The sequence below is a fragment of the Rhincodon typus genome, chromosome 24 (genome assembly GCF_021869965.1).
Source record: "Rhincodon typus isolate 14 chromosome 24, sRhiTyp1.1, whole genome shotgun sequence".
Classification (NCBI taxonomy): Eukaryota; Metazoa; Chordata; class Chondrichthyes; order Orectolobiformes; family Rhincodontidae; genus Rhincodon; species Rhincodon typus.
The window spans coordinates 3,445,351-3,458,574 of NC_063355.1; the positions used below are offsets into that span (position 1 = coordinate 3,445,351).

Genomic DNA, 13,224 nt, shown 5'->3' on the forward strand with positions numbered 1-13,224 from the left:
CGAATTGCAAAGTGCGCTATCAGTCTTAAATATGGCTTAGTTTTGACTGTGTGGTCAAGATTAATTGTCCTTGCAAATATCCCATACAAGTTGAGAACAGGAGAGCTCAACGTAAAATAAACATTCAGAATCCTCGGCGGTTTTACTTGTCACGAACTTCAAGAACGGGTAATCTGGAATTTTGCATCTCGCGCCCTCTCCCATCCACTAGTGCCTACCCTTGCTGATATTAATCTGGGTTTCAAATCTCTCCATGGTCTTATTTCACGTTTGTTCTGTTTTCTACATTCTTCTCATTCTACACCCTCCTTGCCTGTGCCACTTTTATATTCAACCATCTATTTCGTCCATCCCCAACACAGGAAGCTAATCTTTATCCAGGAGCTTTTGCTTGTTTGAAGACGATGCCTAATCCAACTGACCTTCAGTACCTCACACCTTGCCACCCAAATTTCTCTTTTCTTGAAAAAAAACTGTATTGCTAGCTTTAGTCTCTTCCCTAAATTCTGCACCTTATAAGATACTCTGTGCAAACAAATCCTGTATTTTATTATCATGCCTCTAAGATAGGTACACGTATGTGAGGATTTGACGTAATCGCATATGGCTGAAGTTCTTGTTTTCTTCCAATGTCTAAGTGACTTGTGGATTTGCAGTGTAGCTGTAAATGGTTACATTTATTAATTTTGCAGCACATTTTAGGGTTTAATGTGACAGGACACAATTTAGCCGACTACGCTGTTTAGTTTCTGCTGAAAGTGCAGGTTGCAAGATTCATGCCTGCTGGCCGTTTTTTCTGTCTGCGCATTGTGAAATTCAGATTGCTAAAACAGACATAAGATAAATAAAGGGGATAATGGGCTAGAGATAGTAGGAACTGCAGATGCTGGAAAATCTGAGATAACAAGGTGTAGAGCTGGATGAACACAGCAGGCCAAGCAGCACCAGAGGACCAGGAAGGCTGAAGTTTCAGAAAAAAAAAAGAAGGGTCTAGGCCCGAAACGTCAGCCTTCCTGCTCCTCTGATGCTGCTTGGCCTGCTGTGTTCATGCAGCTCTACACCTTGTTATCTGGGATAATGGGCTAAAATGGTAAACAAGTTGGCATCTAATGTTTTGTAGGAACCACCTTGTTGCTTGTGGGGAAGTGAGGGGGGGAGAATCTTGTTTACAGCAAACTCTTAAAAACATAATGAAACATTAACGACCATATACATAGACCAGAGGCCTGTAAAGTTCTTGAGCTTACCATCACAATTTGTGGAGTGAGGATTGCAAGTATTACTTGCAAGGCTATGACTGTGTGGCTCAGTTTGCAGCCCTCTCACCTTTGAGTTAAAAAGTTCCGCCTTTAAGTCCCTTCAAATACAAAAGTCAATACTGAGTGAGTGCTGCAGTGTTAGAGATGTCGTTCTTCTGATGAGACATTAAACTGATGCTCTACTTGGCTTCTCAATTGGATGTAGAAGATCCCACAGCACCATGTTGAAGAAGTGCAGGAGAGTTATCCCCGTGTCCTAGGGATGTCATTCCTGACATTGCTACAAGGTGTAACTGGGACCCGGACAGAACCTGATTGAAGGGATTTAAACATGAAGTTCTGGGAAAGATGGGAACAAATTTGGAAGGCAACGTGTTCAAGGACTTCAGAAAGGAAAGGAAGGTTAGAGGTGGAAGGGTAATTTGCAAGGATGCTGGGGTAAAAATGACAGTAGATTTAAAGGAGAGACAGAGTCAGAACCAGAGATACTGTGTGCCTGCTTGCATCAGACTCAACAAGACACAACAAAAGGATTTTATTGCGATCACATTTGATGTGAGGTTTGAACAGTTTCACGTGATATTTACAAATTAACAGGTCATCATTTTTTTGCAGCTCCACGAGAATCACATCTACTCAGCCTGTGAAATAAATGAGCTATAACCTGCCCTGGTGGATTCCTATCAAGAACTTAATGAAACCTGTTCTACAATTTCTTTATCCCGATGCTATTGTGTAATGAGTTTAAAATAGGCTGATCCATTACCATATCATGAAACAAAACTGAGCCACTGCCTAAGTAGACAAGCATCTTTGCTTCCACCTACATGCAAGATTGCAGTAGAAAATTGCTGAAGGCAAACTTGCTCAAGAAGTGTAAAGAATAGGAATTTATTTAGATGGTTCTGAAATCAGAATTCCTTTAATCCTAAACTTCGATCTGTAGTTGTTCAAGTCTCCACTCTGCATACTGTGCATTTATGGTGAGGTTTGCCGAAAATTGGGCAGCACGGTGGCTCAGTGGTTAGCACTGCTGCCTCACAGTGCCAGGAGCCCAGGTTCGATTCCAACCCCAAGCGATTGTCTGTGTGGGTTTCCTCCGGGTGGTCTGGTTTCCTCCCACAGTCCAAAGATGTGCAGGCTAGGTGGATTGGCCGTGTTAAATTGCCCATAGTGTCCAGGAATTCGGAGGCTGGGTGGGTTAGCCATGGGAAATGCAAGGTTACAGGGATGGATAGGATGGGGTAGCAGTGTTGGATCTGGGTGGGATGCTCGTCAAGGGGTCAGTGTGGACTTGATGGGCCAAATGGCTTGTTTACACACTGTAGGGATTCTATGAAAATGTCAAAGATATTCAAGGGAATCATTTCCTCTTGAAGAACTACAGAAAGCTGGCATTCGTTTTTATTAAAATATTTAATAAAATATTAATTGAGTGAGGCAACACTTGTACCTTCTCCTCGTGATTAAGACAAATACCTTTTGCAGATACATAGGCACAAAGGCAATGAGTTTTTTGTGTCTCATCAAAAAAACTATGGGAAACATCACAAGTTTAGGCTTGTGAAATCTATATTGTACACCTACTTAGACACATATTATACACACACACTGAAAACATCATGACATAGTACTTTTTAAACCAGGTACTTCTCTGAACCCAAAAGCCAAATTCTTGCTGAAGCGTGGACCACAATGGCTAGCCTGGTCACCTACAGCAAGCAGAGCAGCCACACAGTTTGCCGTGGTCACACTAACCCATGTTGCCAGGGGTCTAAACAAAACATAGCAGCTCGCTTTCAAATCTGGAATACCTGAGCCCTAAATGTTGAATGTTACCCTTGCTGAATGGAACGTACACCTACGTGAAGGCAACAGTAACACTTGGCAATCCATTATAAAATTACAACATTTTTGCACCAATATTGAAAGATTCACAATGACCGGAAAATTTCCAGCTTATTCCGAGATAAAGAGGAATGAAGTACTCACTATCTGCTCAGTCCTACTGGTTTCCTTGCTGTCCAGAACTCAACAGTATGAGTTCACAGACTGTTCTTAAAACCTCAATCATACGCAGGAAACACTTATTTAGCACAGTTGCCTTCACTGCGCAGTCCTTTCAGTAAAGAAGTTGGGATGTTATGTTGAGGTTGTACAGGACATTGGTGAGGCCTCTTCTGGAGTACTGTGTGCAGTTCTGGTCACCCATTTACAGAAAGGATATTATTGAGGTTGGTTGGCTCGCCGAGCGGGTTTGTTGTTCCGCAGACGTTTCGTTACCATGCTGGGTAACATCCTCAGTGCAGCCTCTGATGAAGCGTCGGTGTGTTTTTCCGCCTGGTTTTTAAACTCTGGGGTCCATTGCACAACAAAACGTCTGCGGAACAACAAACTAGCTCGGCAAGACAACCAACCTCAACATCCACAACCCAAGCTACAGATCTACTCCAAAACCTTAAAAGGATATTATTAAATTGGAGGAGACTCAGAAAAGATTTACCAGGATGTTGCCGGGAATGGAGAGTTTTGAATCATAAGGAGATGCTGGATAGGCTGGGATGTTTTTCTATGGCTCGTAGAAGGTTGAGGGGTAACCTTATAGAGGCTTATAAAGTCACTAGGGGCATAGACAAGGTGAACAGCAGGGGTCGTTTCCCTAAGGTGGGGAGTTCAAAACTAGGGGACCTACTTTTAAGGTGCGAGGACAAAGTTTTAAGAAGGACATGAGGGGCAACTTTTTTTTAAACCATGGAGAGTGGTTCATGTCTGGAATGAACTGCCAGAGGAAGTGGTGGATGCAGGTACTGTTGCAACATTTAAAAGATATTTGGATAAGTACTTGTATAGGAAAGGTTTGGATGGGTATGGGCCAAATACAGGCAAATGGGACCCATTTCGTTTGGGAACATGGTTAGTGTAGACTCTGCCAGAGGGTCTGTTTCCATGCTGTAGACTTTATAACTCTCTTTTTGAAAATAGATTCTATGATGAAAAATAAAGTCCCTCACCTACCTAGACCAATCATTACTGATGTGGTGAGATGAGTCACTGCATTGTTTCACATAGATTATCACAAAACTTGAATTACGGGGCAATCAGATCTGTGTGCTTTCAATTCAAGTAGGCTTCTTTACAGCATGTAGAAGCTTCTGGATTAACAACTGTTTATTGTAAGCATTTATTATAAGATACAAGAGTTGCTGTTAACTCAAAAAATGTGGCTGCTTTACAAGCTCAAGAATGACCTAGAAAGCTAGGAGGCTAAGGGCCAGCTAATTGGACTTAACATAAAGAAACACAAGATTGTATTGGTTACTGCAGCACATACCAAATTATGTTACAGTGTGATGCTTCCAATGATATCTATATAGTATTTGGAATGCTATCAAATCTGTATGCTATGTAACCTGTATGCCTCTAAGTCTGTACATCCTTCGCTTGCTGTGATCTGCCTGTACTGCTCGTAAACAAAGCTTTTCGCTGTATTTTGGTACATGTGACAATAAAATCAATCAATCTTTTTGCCTATACATTGCTTTGTTGTATTAAATACCTTCTACTGCACAGAAATGGAAAAAAAGAAGCCACTTCGTCTCAAACAGAGCACAGATGCAGAGATCAACCAGCTCGGAGGAGTTGTCATACCGGTCTCAAAACTTTAACTCTGTTTCTCTCCCCACAGATGCTGCCCGAACGGCTGAGTTTCTCTGTTTTTATTTCTGACTTCCAGTAACCAAGGTATTTTGCTTTTATTTAATCAGTAAGAGGTTAGGTTCAATCAAAATAAAAATCACTTCCCACAGATCACAGTTCTTTCAATCAGATTTCTGGATCAAAATCTAATTGCAATAGTACTTAGCCGAATCCAATACGTTACATCAAATATTGTGTCACAAAAATATTGCATCTATATTTTTGTGCCACACAGTTACCATGATGCTCCATTACCCCAGTTTATCTATTTAAAAGTAAATACCAGCACATATTAAATGGTTTAATAATGCATAAAAAACCCAACAAATCACAAATTTCCCACCTTCCATTTGTTCTCACGGTTACTCAACAGTCTACCATATGACCCGGTGAACAAGGAACAAGAGTAGGCCACTCAGCCCCTCAAACCGGCTCCGCAATGCAATAGGATCATGGTTGATTTGATTTTAACTTCAATTCTATGTTGCTGCATAACCCAATGGTTTTTCAACCCCTTGCTAATCAAGAATCTATCTACCTCTGCCCTAAAAATATTTAAAGATCCACTGCCTTCTACGGAAGAGAATTCCAAAGACTCATACTTCTCTAAATGCTTCACCAACCCTTGCCAATCTATTGCACATTTACCCCTGCATCGACCATTACCCACATAATAATTCAGGACTCAGCCTGTGTTTGACATCTAAGGCACAATCCCAAGACTACATAAAACCAAAGTCATGCACATGTTGACAACTCAGACCTTTGACATCCTCCAGCCTTTTTTGCATTTTATCAATTCCTTGTTTCTTGTCAAAAGAGGAGAATAACAAACACAGGTGGAGACAGGGAAATACAAAAGAGGGTAAGATGAATTCAGCCAATTATAGAGAACAGCAGAACAAGGGATTATGCTCTTAACTCTCTAGAGCAGACATGCAGCTTCTATCGCCAGACATCTGTACATATTACACATGTTGTTAATTAATTCCACAAACAAAGGTGCCCAGATAATTAACAATTGTTCCTAACAGCACAATGGATGTATTGTTGCCAACTGGAACACAGTGGTTCAAGGTAGCAGCTCTCTACTACCTCTTCAAAGTCAGTTAGGAATGTACAATCAATGTTAGCTTTAGTTAGTGATACCCGCCCATGAGTTCTTTTTGGTTTTAAATCTTTGACCTAGTTATTTCATATGCAAGATGCCACAGGGGGTCCAATATGATTTTCTGGAGTCAGACAAAAACTCAGTGTCACAATTTAAGCTATAACAAAGTCCAAATTCATTTACAAGATTTAATAATTTAACAGAAACAGAAAGAAGAATAATATAAGTCAGCAAACAAATACTTACCTTCTGCTCTGCTTCAAATTGCCTTGAAATTAAAGAACCTTTAAAGGTTATATTTATGGTTTGCTTCTAATCCACAGAGAGTAATGTAAGCCCCTCAGTATAAAAAAAATGAGGGAAAGATAACTTGTAAAACAAGGTAAACTCGAACTCATTTATAACATTCAAGGCAAAGTACAACTCACTAAATTAAAGGAGTTAAACCAAATGACATAAGTTTTTTTTTGTTTAAGCCATTCTACGCTGGATCAGCCCAAACAGCTAATGTCGCTTTATTTATCCAGTCTATAAAACAGCAGACGTTCATTGTTTCTTATGAGAAAACACTGATGTCTTGGAGTTTCCAGATCAGATAGTCATCATCCTTCAAAAGGTGACTAATTTGATTAACATGCATTCAAAATAATGACATAGCTTTCACACTACAAGTTGCTTTCCACTGGACAGACTGAAGTCCATTTTAAACATACAATTACACAGTCTAAAATTACACTTGGAACATTTATAGGAAATTTATGGTTTGAAGTAAGTTGGATTATTACTTCCATCTAGGAGAAACAATGAAAGAGATAGGTAAAACAAATAGGGGGGAATAAATGAGGGAGATATATTGACAAAAACAGAGAGGGAGAGGGTAGGAGCTGGTTGGATGGGGCACTGATGAACTGGAACTCTCAAGTCTCCAAGCCACCTTAGAGAAACTCCTACAGGGCATTTTCAAGATAAGGACATAAGAAATAGGAGCAGATATAGGCCAATCGACCCCTCAAGCTTAGACCTGCCATTCAACAAGATCATGGCTGATCTGTCTACCTCCTCAAAATAACTTCAGTGATCTAACCTCCACAATTCTTTGAGGGACAGAATTCCAGAAATTCACTACCTTCTAGGAGAGGAAATTCCTTCACATCTCAGTTTTAAAATGACTGTTCTCTTATTCTGGAATTATGTTCCCCAGTTTGATGTCCCCACTAGTGGAAACACCATCTCAACATTTACCCTGTCAAGTTCCCTCAGAATCTTGTATGTTTCAATAAAAATCGTTCCTCATCTTCTAAACACTACTGAATAAAAGCCCAACCTGACGGATGAAGGAAGGCCCAACTGTTCAGCTGTTCTTAATAAATCAATCACTTCATCTCAGGAATCAGCCAAGTGGTTCACTTTTGAACAGCCTTCAATGCCAGTATATCCTTATTTAAATACAGAGTCCAAAACCGTACACATTACTCAAGGTACACCTGACCAACTCTACACAACTGTAATAAAACTTCCCTATTTTTAAACTCCAACAAACTAGCAAAGAAAACCAAAATTCCATTTGCCTTCTTGGTAACCTTCTGCAGTTGCATGTTAACTTTTTCTGTTTCAAGCACAGGACACCCAGATCCATTTGCATTACACTTTTTTGGAGTCTTTCTCCATTTGAATAATGGCCTGCCTTTTGATTCTCCCTACCAAAGTGCATGATCTCACATCTTCCTACATTAAATCTCATCTACCGGTTTTTGACCACTCACTCAATTTATCTACATTCCCTTAGCAAAAATTTGTCACATGGGTTGTGGATGCTGTTGTTCATTTGCTCGCAAAGCTGGTTGTTCAGTAGTGCGCAAACATTTCGTTACCATTCTAGGCAACATCATCAGTGCAACCTCCAATCAAAGTGTTGGCATTCTGCTCCATTCTGAATTTATATGATCCTCTGATGTGGTGGGCCTTGTCACTTCCAGTTCTATTTTTAGCAGCAGTCTGTATACGGGGTCTATTTCTATATGTTTGTTAATGGAGTCCCACGTTGAGAACCGGGCCTCCAGAAATTCCCTTGCATGTCTGTTGTGCATTTGTCCCAGTACAGTCACTTTGTCTCAGTTGAACTGATTGCCCTCATTGTCTGTGTGCATCAAGACAAGTGAATATTGGCCATGTCTTTTTATTGCCAGCTGGTGTTCATGTATCCTGGTCATCCCGTTTTGTCCAATGTGATGTTTATTGCACTCGCTGCTTGGGATTCTGTATATCACGCAAGTCCTGTTTACTGTCGGTATGGGGTCTTTAGTCTTTGACAGAATTTGACTTGTTAACAACATCTTCGCAAGCATAAAATTCATTAGAGAGGAAGAAAACAACAAACAGCTCCCGTTCTTACATGTAATGGTAGAGAGACTAACTAAAAGCGAATTCCAGACCCGAGTGTACAGCAAGGCCACACACACGGACCAAATCCTGATCTTCAATAGCAACCACCGCACCACACACAAACAGAGCTGCATTAAGACACTACTTAAATGAGCCATATTACACTGCGACACTCCAGAACTCCAGAGAATGGAAGAGGAACACCTGAACAAAGTATTTACCACCAACAGATACCCAAGAAATTTCATCCGCCGATGCCTACAAAACAAACTACAGTCAGAGGACACAGTACAACACAAGATACTAGTAACGCTACCCTATATCAAAAACATATCAGAAATCATAACCAGACTCCTTAGACCACATAGGATCATGATTGCCTACAAACCTACATCAACACTGCGTCAAATGCTATCAAAGACTGAAGACCCCATACCGACAGTAAACAAGACCAGCACAATATACAGAATCCCACGCAGCAAGTGCAATAAACATTTACAAAACAGAGAAGAGGAGAAATTACTTCTCTCAAAGGATCGTCAATCTATGGAATCCACTATGCCTGAGTGCGGTGGATACTGGGGCTTTGAATAAATTTAAAGCAGAAATAGACAGACTTTTAATTAGTGGTGAAGGGTTAGAAAGAACGGACAGGAAAGTGGAATTGAGGATGAGATGAGATCAGCTCGAAGGGCTGAATTGCTTACATCAGCTCCTAGTTCTTATGTCCTCATGTAACAAAAAGCTGTGCACAGGGGTAGGTTCTAACAAAGTGGAGCGAGAGGTGGTACAAGTGTAAGGTGTTAGAGCCTAGGCAGTGAAGCTAAGAAAGGATGATTAAAATCAGGCATGCCTACGAAATTAGAATTAGCCAGTAGAGGTTGAGGAGTGTGTGGATGTGATTACAGTGGCTGGGGCAGAGTATAGAATCCCTACAGTGCAGATGGAGGCCATTCAGCCCATGGAGTTTGCACCGACCCTCCAAAGAGCATCCCACCCTATCTCCGTGGCCCCACATTTCCCATAGCTAATCTATCTCGCCTGCACATCCCTGGACACTATGCGTAATTTAGCACAGCCCAATCCACCCTAACCTGTACATCTTTGGACTGTGGGAGGAAACCGGAGCACCTGGCAGAAAATCACACAGGCATGTCACATTTAAAATGCCATGGCAGATGGTAATCTCTCTTTCCTCATTAATCAGTACTATATAACCAATCAGGGCCAACTCAGGACGACTGCTAAGATCATAAACTGACAGGATACATCTGGCAAATAAACTATCATGTACAGCAGTCTGATTTAGACAGTAATGTTTATAATTGCATGAGGATTACTCTATGTGGTAGCTTTTTAAAATCATTAACTGGGGTCTGACTTATGAGTACAGAATGTAGCCATGAAATGGCCCTTAACCTGTCCGTGGGCTTCCTCCTATAAGAATGAACTTGTAAAGAGCCAAACTGAAGTCACGTTGAGAATGCAGGGATCTTTTGGACATGGGCCAAATGCAGGCAAATGGGACTAGTTCAGTTTAGAAAACCTGGTCAGCATGCAGGAGTTGGGCTGAAGGGCCTGTTTTTGTGCAGTATATCTCCATGACTTTATAGGAATGCAAGATAAAGACAAAAACACTGGAAAAAGGGTTAACATGTCCAGCAACATCGGTGGATAGAGATATATAGTACATCTTTTTCTTTCTATTCATTGACGGGATGAGGACGTCACTGGCTAGGCAGCATTTATTGTCCATCCCTAATTGCCCAGAGGGCAGATCAGAGTCAACCATATTGCTGTGGGTCTGGAGTCACGTGTAGGCCAGACCAGGTAAGGATGGCAGTTTCCTTCCCTAAAGGACATTAGTGAACCAGATGGGTTTTTTTTATGACAATCGGCAATGGACTCACGGTCATCATTAGATTCTTAATTCCACATATTTTTATTGAATTCAAATTCCACCATCTGCCATGGTGGGATTCGAATCCAGGTCCCCAGGACTTACCTGGATCTCTGGATTAGTCCAGCAATAATACCATTAGGCCATTGCCTCCCCCAAGTTGATGACCTTGCATCAAAACATTTCTGGTGAAAAAGCACTGGATCATTAATTTTCTTTCTCTCCACAGATACAGTCAGACCTGCTGAGTATTTCCAGAATTTTCAGTCTTTATTTCAGATCTCCAATATCCTCAGTATTTTGCTCTTGTTGCAGTCGGGAACTACTGGCCTAACTGATACAATCTCTAAATAGGTCGTCAAGAGGAAATCCCCTGATTATCCTAAACAAAACTGGGAGATAAAAGATCATGAACCTGCATGGAAATGAGTTCCAAATTATTTTCAAAATGGCCGTTGGCACCGGGGATCAAATGTTTACTCCCTTGGAGATTTACTCAAGGCCTCTGTTTTCGGTTTTACAGAGTTTATTTCCCATTCTCACTCACTCCTTTATTAGCTGATGCAGTCACGTAGTAATGTTACCTTCTAAATTTCTGGGTTTTTTTAAGGTTTCTTTTTTTAGATAGATAGGGTGGCACAAAGCCTGACTGCATGTGTAGGCATATCTGTGTGTATGGGCTTATATATCTAAACTAAATCGCTCACCTTGAAATCTGTGAGCCAAGCCCTACTATTCTGTTGCCTACAAATTCCTTTTATAAACAAGGTGTTTTGGTGACGTTATTACAGTACATATAAATATCTTACACTCCCTTTCCAGATTGAAAAATTCTAACTACTTGACACAAAGCAACTTATTAGAAGTAAGTCTCACATCTGCAATTCCTTTTAAACATAATTCCAAGCTGCAAATCTCCCGCATTTTTTGATCTTGTTCAGCCAGTTTGAAGTTTCTCACTACATAATGTTTTTATTTAAAGTGAGTGCTGAAATACACTTTAGGATACAGTCATTCAAGGGTGCAACTGTAAAACAAAGGGGATAGGTAAAGTTGTCAGTCACACAGGATCAATAGCTCCATGGGCTGTTCTCTCATTAGAAAGAGACAACTGGCGGTGATTTAACCTGAGGTGCTGGAATTGAACTGCACTGCTGACATTATTCTGCATTACAAACCAGCCATCCAACCATCTAAGCTAACCAACCACCCCAACAAGGGGAATAGATGCAAGTTAGTGCTGTAGCACCAAGATAATCATCAGATGATGAACGGTACCAGATTCAGACCCAGACCCCCAACTTGGTCATGAACTGGTACTTCTGCAAGTCTTCATTTCTTACCTTCCTTCAAAAAAAATCCTACAAATTCATCAGGGCCCTGCCACTGTGAACTGTCTGTGTGGATAGCAGGTAGGTCAGGGCACAAGGCTGAGTGGCGGCTCTTCGAACCCCTGCTCCCAGCATCGTTACCACGTTTGCAAACACCTCCATCATCCTCTTTTTCTTCTTGAGCTTCTAATCCAAAGCTTCCCCTGAACATCACTGATCATGACACAACCAATAGTCTTCTGCAAGGCAGGAGCAAGAGCCAATAAGAAAGATTGCCCCAACTCCTCCAATCACAGGTCCCCTCCCAACCCCCTTAGCGCTCCCCCAATCATAGATTCTTTCTCTGAAGGAGCGTCAAGAGTGGGAGAAAAGAAACCTGTGATTGGAGAAGCTGATGCAGCAATTATGGGAGTACTAGAATTGGTGATTGGAGAAATAGTTCCCTCACAAATTGTCTGTCCTGTGGTCACTACCACTCCAAAAAAAAATACACCTTGCTTTGATCTATTGCAGGCAATTTTTCTGTTTTGTTTTAATCAACTTTTTAAGAAATGTTATGACACATTTCTGGAGCATTGGAACTTGAGCCCAGGCCTTTTGGCCCAAAAGTAGGGACACTACCATCGTGCCCCAAGAGTCCTTGTCGTAGGCTATTTGTGAGGTTTCAGGAATGAATTCACCTGCTGCCTGTGTATTTTGAACCCTGACTGGCATTCCAATTAAAGACAAAGGAGTACAGAAACCCCCATAGTTTCTACTTACATTAGATACCAATCTGAAAGCAGGGTTAGGAATCCTGCTCATTCACTTCTGTTTGGATTGGTCCAGTAGATCTGAAACAAGCCAGCTTGAGCAACTTGCAATTCACTTCAAAAATGTAACAGTGTGCAATCATGTGCAAGTATCTCCCTTCTGACCTGATGAAGAAAAGGCATGGACGAAGCAGCTGAAGATTATTAGGACTGGAATACCCCTGTAGTGATGCTCTAGGGCTGAAACTGGCTAGCTTCCAATGACCACAGCCATCTTACTTGTTTCTGGGTATGATTCCAATCAGTGAAGGATTTACCACAATTGGCCTTGCCATCACTCTGGCAAGCCTGTGCCTGACAAGGATTCTTGAGGTACGATATCCCAGATAAGATCCAAACAAGGCTCTACAAGTGAAGAATAACATCTCTTTTGTAATCCAACCCCCTTGGGATAAAGGGTAACATGCTATTAGCCTTTCTGATTGCTTTCTGCAAGGTTGCAAACATTTAACAATTTGTATTTTTGGAAATCCAATGTTTTTAAGCCTTCAAGTTGCTAGCTTCTTATGTTTTAGACAATATTGCAACATACCAATGTCTTAGGCCTAAAGACAATGATCTCACACTTATCCCACTAAACTCCATTTGAAATAGTTCTTTTCATTCTCTTAATCTGTCCGTTTCCCCTTGAAGTTCCTACTCCCATAAGCACCACTCATTATCTCTCCTAATTTCACATCAGCTGCAACACTCACTATTGTAACACTCACTATTGTAACACTCACTATTGTAA

General features: G+C 41.1%; 1 protein-coding gene across 3 annotated transcripts in view; it reads right to left on the bottom strand.

Annotated features, from left to right (window-relative positions):
* cabin1 (calcineurin binding protein 1) overlaps positions 1–13,224 on the bottom strand; it is a 404,357-nt gene that overhangs the window by 115,163 nt on the left and 275,970 nt on the right. The gene's annotated exons all lie outside the window — the stretch shown is intronic.